Source organism: Sceloporus occidentalis, unplaced genomic scaffold (genome assembly GCF_023333645.1).
Source record: "Sceloporus occidentalis isolate IW3139 unplaced genomic scaffold, rSceOcc1.0.p SCAF_119, whole genome shotgun sequence".
In the NCBI taxonomy this organism is placed as follows: Eukaryota; Metazoa; Chordata; class Lepidosauria; order Squamata; family Phrynosomatidae; genus Sceloporus; species Sceloporus occidentalis.
Genome location: NW_028317099.1, coordinates 1,161,654 through 1,167,693, shown reverse-complemented (window position 1 = coordinate 1,167,693; position 6,040 = coordinate 1,161,654). Strand labels below are relative to the sequence as shown.

Here is a 6,040-nt window from a genome sequence, read left to right as displayed (position 1 = left end):
CCACATCAATGTTTGGCTTAGTATATAGTGATAGGAGTTATGCTGCACTATTGTCAATGTCTGGCTCAATGTATAGTGATAGGGATTACGGTGTACCACCGTCATTGTCTGCCTCAGTATATAGTGGTAGGTGTTATGCTGTATAACGGTCAATGTCTGCCTCAGTATATAGTGATAGGTGTTATGCTGTACCACCGTCAATTTCTGCCTCAGTATATAGTGATAAGTGTTATGCTGTACCACTGTCAATGTCTGCCTCAGTATATAATGATAACAGTAAGTGTTATGCTGTACCACCTTCAGTGTCTACGCCGGTATATAACCGTAGAAGCTATGCAGTTTTAAAGTGTGTGTGGGGGGTGCCACATACAGGATCCGCCCCAGGTGCCAAATACTCTAGGTACGCCCCTGCTTATACCCTTATATATGCCACTGTACCCCATGATATGCCTTTTAACCCTCTAAATCAGGGGTGGGCAATTAATTTTCCCATGGGGCCACATGAGAAATTGGAATGGTTTTAGAGGGCCAGACCTCTACAAACTACAAACTCCGAAGCCTTGTCCATTTTGTTAACTTATGTGCTGTTTAATAAAGTTATTCAAGCCTACGTCATTGGTAGAGGTGCTTGAATAAGTAAGGCCTGAATAACTATTAGCACAGCACAGAAGTGAACAAAATGAACAAGGCTTCGGAGTGCATACCGTATTTTTCGCTCTATAAGACGCACCTGCTGATAAGACGCACCTAGATTTTAGAGGAGAAAAAAAAGGAAAAAATATTTTGAGCTAAAAAATGGGCTAAAATATTTATTACAATAACTGAATAAGCTATGAACACAGTAAGACACACGCAGTAAGACACACACAGACACAGTAAGACACACACAGACACAGTGAGACACACACAGACACAGTAAGACACACACAGACACAGTAAGACACACACAGACACAGTGAGACACACACAGACACAGTAAGACACACACAGACACAGTGAGACACACACAGACACACACACACAGACACAGTAAGACACACACAGACACAGTAAGACACACACAGACACAGTGAGACACACACAGACACAGTAAGACACACACAGACACAGTAAGACACACACAGACACAGTGAGACACACACAGACACAGTAAGACACACACAGACACAGTGAGGCACACACAGACACAGTGAGACACACACAGACACAGTAAGATACACACACACACACACACACACACACACAGTAAGACACACACACACACAAACACAGTAAGACACACACACACAGTAAGACCTCCCTCCCTAACCCCCCTTCTCAGTATCTCCCCTCTAACTCCCTAACCCCCCCTTCTCAGTATCTCCCCTCTAACTCCCTAACCCCCCCTTCTCAGGATCTCCCCTCTAACTCCCTAAACCCCCCTCTCAGGATCTCCCCCCCCCCGCCCCGGTCACTTACCTTAAACTCCTGTGTTGGAAGCGTGAGGCGTTTGTCTCGGGTGCCGGCGCTTCACTGCTGATCGCCGGCGTCTGACGTCATATGCCGGCGCCCAGCGTAAAGCGCCGGCACCCGAGACAAACGCTTCCAACACAGGAGTTTAAGGTAAGTGACCGGGGCGGGGGGGGACACCGGACTCATTGGTGAGTCACCAGGACACTCTTTGCGGGCCGGTCCGAGCTATTCAGCGGGCCGGATGTGGCCCGCGGGCCGTGCTTTGCCCAGGTCTGCTCTAAATGCTACTGTGCCCCATGATACACCTTTTAACCCTCTGTATGCCACTGTGCCCCATGATATGCCTTTTGACCCCCTATGTGCCACTCTGCCTCCAGAAAAGCCTTATACCCCTATATACCATCCTCGCATTTAGGGGGTTTAAAGGCATATTATGGGGCATAGTGGCATATAGGGAGGTATAGGGCATTTCAGGAGGCAGAGTGGCGTATAGAGGGTTAAAAGGCATTTCTGGAGGCAGAGTGGCATTAAGGGGGTTAAAAGGCATTTCACAGAGCACTCTGCCTCCAGGAATGCCTTATGCCCCCCCCCCATTTAACACGGCCTCCCCCTCCCTCCTCCAAACTTACGATTCGCGTAGACAACTTCCGCTCTACGCGAATCGCATAGAGCTCTACACGCTGCCCGGACTAAGCACCAGGGACTCAGAAGCACCGGTAAATTGGGGGGGCATAACACAGGAGGATCCAGGTCCCCTGCATCGCTGCAGGGGATCTGGATCTTAGTCTCATAGTCAGACCTATTTGAGGTCTGATTAAAAGAAGACCCCGATTATAAGACGAGGGGTATTTTTCAGAGCATTTGCTCTGGAAAAAACCTTGTCTTATAATCGAGCATATACGGTAATAAGGCCTGCATCGAAGGTTCTGCCAAAAATCGTGACCAATAAAACCAGGTCCGCCTATGCCTTTCACCGAGATTATCAGACCTGACCCCCAGATCTTTCAAGGCCCTCACTGTTACAGGGTCACCGTATCCAAGGCTGGGTACCCCTGTTTGAGGGCTGAGGAATCACCAGTCAGTCCCTCATACGGATAGCACTCAGCTATCCATGGATCATCCAGACCACCATTCGTAGTAAACCAAGAAGAACTCTCTTTATTACAAACACACAGAACTTTATACAATCTCAATGCAATGTGTACCGAACCCAACCCCCAATCCCATCAGCCACATCCCATCACAAATCCCATCAGTATACAGGGGATGTATCAGTTGAGGGGATTACAGAATACAATGGGTTCCCCCACCTGTGTTATCCCCCCTGTAGTGCGGGTGCCGTCGGGGCAGACAGGGCTGTGCTGGCTGATTAAGAGCCCCAGCCAGATTATAGGATTGTCTCTTTGAAGGCTGGAGCTGAATCCACATCAGTCTCTGGGCTGGTTACACAATAATACACAATATAATATATTACCGGGTCACGGTATACGGAACTGGACACAAAAGTGCTCCGTGACCCGGCTAAACTTCATATGACACATGAGCCAGTTAGCCTGGCCCTGTCACACTCACATTCTCCACTGTGACAATCCATTCCCGAAGGGATGGTGGAGAAGTTTCTCCAATGCAGGGGAATTAAGACTTTAGCCTCATTCAGTAAATGCCTAACTACCAATTTCTTGTATACAGACACAGTAAAGGTATGGAGGGTACCATGAACTGCCTTCCAGAATGGGACAATATGAGGACAGTCCCACCAGATATGAAGAACAAACCCCCTGACAACCCACACCGCCGACATCAGGGTAGTCCGGGAACATGGCATGAAGTCGCGAAGGCGTACCATACCACTGCTAATGGAACACCCATGTGTCAGTAAAAAGATTTTCTCCCACTCTGACCTAGATAACGACATGTTAAGTGCTTGCTCCCACTTGCCCATAAAAGCAGGCAGAGGAACATGGGATAGGAAAACATCTCCCAGATGTAGTGACTCAAAAGGGGGTAAACTCATGTGTGAGATTATTTTTCAGTGGAATGGATACAATGTAGTTCCTCAACTGTAGGTATTGGAAAGTTTCCCTCAAGATTGTAAGCTTGTGAGCAGGACTCTCTCTACCTAATGTATCGGTTTGTCCTCGTCTGTCAATTCTTGTCTTGTCATACCTCTTGAATATATATATTGTATTAAGCGCTGGTAAATTGCTGCCGCTATATAAATAAAACATAATAATAAGTCGATGTTTGCAGTGTGCACTATGAAGAACCACAAGGGTAGACAAAACAAAGGGATTCCCCCCTGCCCCCCTCCTAGCCACAGAGAAGAAAAGAATGCTCACGGTATGGTTATAGGCAAAGCCTGGAGCAAATACAATACCTGAGTAAGCACATTCATCTTGAGGGCATTAACCCTACCTATCCATGAGGTAAACAGGGGACTCCAAACCTGAATCCCTCTGTATCAGTGCGAGGAGGGGGAATTAAAGCGATACAAGAGCGCCACATCATCAGTCAACCAAACACCAAGATGCTTCAATTCTTGAGCGCACCACTGGAAAGGGAAAGAGGAGACTAAAGACTCAGCCTCAGCCCGGGGAAGGGTAATATTTAAAATTTCAGATCTTGCAAGGTCAATCTTCAAGTTAGAAAGTTGCTGGGTCTCCCGAAGAGACGGCACCGCCAAAGTGCCACCATCCCCGGATGTTGACTGCATCGAAGACTGCCTCCTTTTGCGAACCATCGTGGGAAACCAGGGCGTGCTAGTGCGATATATGCTGGGAAGCCAGCGGAGCTCTAGTCTCAACCGTCCATCTTCTTCAACGGCTAGCCACGCCCCACGCTTCTCTGTATTTAACGCACCCCTATTTACAACAAGTTATTGTTGTTTTGAAAGCGGCAGTTAAACCTTTCTTAAGATACCACATACACATATATAATTTGCAATTTAATATTAAAAATACATCTAAAAAGAAAAAAAGTTGTTTTTTCATCAGTTTTTTTGTCTGCTGTGTGATGCGGCAAGCAACATCTTCTGAGTACAGCGACACCACCCATGCATAAACTTGTCAAGTTGTTTTGGGGGTAACAGGCCACATTTATTTATTTATTTATTTATTTTTGTGCACCGGTCCTGGAGGTACTGCAATACCAGGTCAATGCGTGGAGTGGACAGAGCAAGCTCTTCTTCCATCTCCCTGTTCTAAAAATCCATTTAAGATATGGTCCCCAGATAGGGGACGTATCAGATATTAAACTGATAAGAACAGATACTACACTTGATCTTAGCCAAAAGGCCGAGAAGCGATACAGGCCACATTTAAGACATGTGCTTTTCAACTTATGCCAATTCAAACCGATATTTCAAATGTCGGTATTTTGCAGTACAGTAATTCAACCACTAGCCTTTGACAAGGTTTGTGGAAGTAATTTTTTGTGAGGGGGGAGTTTTCCACACACATTGTAATTTGGGTATGGATTTATAGCTCCTGGTATATGTCACTGTCAAACAACACCCCAATATATGTTCAGCAACATCTCCTGAGTACAAGTATGCATACATTTGTCTGGTTGGGGGCAAAAAGGGTACATTTGGGAGGTGTGCATTTTTCAGTTTGGAGTTTTCTATCTGTTCATCCTGCACGCATGTCCCTTTTGGGATATCTTTAAAGCCGGCCAATTCAATTAACCCAATCAAACGATATCTTTTTGAGAAGTAGAAACTGAAGGTATTTTTTTTGGTGTCCATTAAGGCATTACATGCATCCATTTTGCCACAAATGTATGCCAAACTTAGGAGTGTTTTTACAGCATTTGCGTAAACTGCTATGTTACACTGTCTCCCAGACTAAGGAGCAGTTTTTTGTTTCTGCACCCTAGGTAATTGAGCGGGGCTTTGGCTTAGTATTTATTTTTTAGAAGATGACACATTTGAGAACTAGAACTTCGTAACCAGACTGGCATAAACCTTCCCCTCCATTCAATTTTGATGGGGAATTTAAGGGTAGTAGAGGCATTATTAAACACTCATCTACAGACACCAGACAAGCCAGAAGGCTTGTTTTTCCCTCAGAAATCTCATGGTGCTGCCACAACCAGGTGGAAGGGTTTTCCATCACCTTTACCCACCATAACTTATGTAATGGTATTTCTTGGCTACCCCAAGCCTCAGGTATTAAGCCAGTATCACAACTCCATGCTGACGAGTCATATTAAGGATGAACAGCTGTCCATGAGTAGTGGCTATTGCACCTCTTACCCGAGTTTTGTCTAAAGGGTGTCCTGTACAGCAGGCAATTACTTTAAAGGGATCCATGAATCTTCGTATTCCACGAATATTTGCCCGAAGACGAGTATGAAGACGAACACGGAGACCAAGTCTGCCTATTACTAAAGATCAATTTATTCAAGTCGTAGAAAACTGTTCTGTTTGCCAAGAAGATAAAAATAAATTATTATAGAGAAAACTAGCCGTGAATATTCACCATGGAATGAGAGCAGCAACGGTGTGGCAAGTAGATTATATTGATCCTTTACTAAAAGAGGCTGGGAAAGAGTATGCTCCAGGGCTGGACTGGCCCACCGGGATTTC

General features: G+C 45.6%; 1 non-coding gene across 1 annotated transcript; it reads right to left on the bottom strand.

Moving 5' to 3' along the window:
* Nucleotides 1-4,566: 4,566 nt before the first annotated feature.
* LOC149282315 (U2 spliceosomal RNA) lies at nucleotides 4,567-4,757 on the bottom strand. Its single transcript, XR_016277979.1, has one exon. It is a non-coding gene; the product is annotated as a U2 spliceosomal RNA (small nuclear RNA).
* Between the last annotated feature and the right edge of the window lie 1,283 nt (nucleotides 4,758-6,040).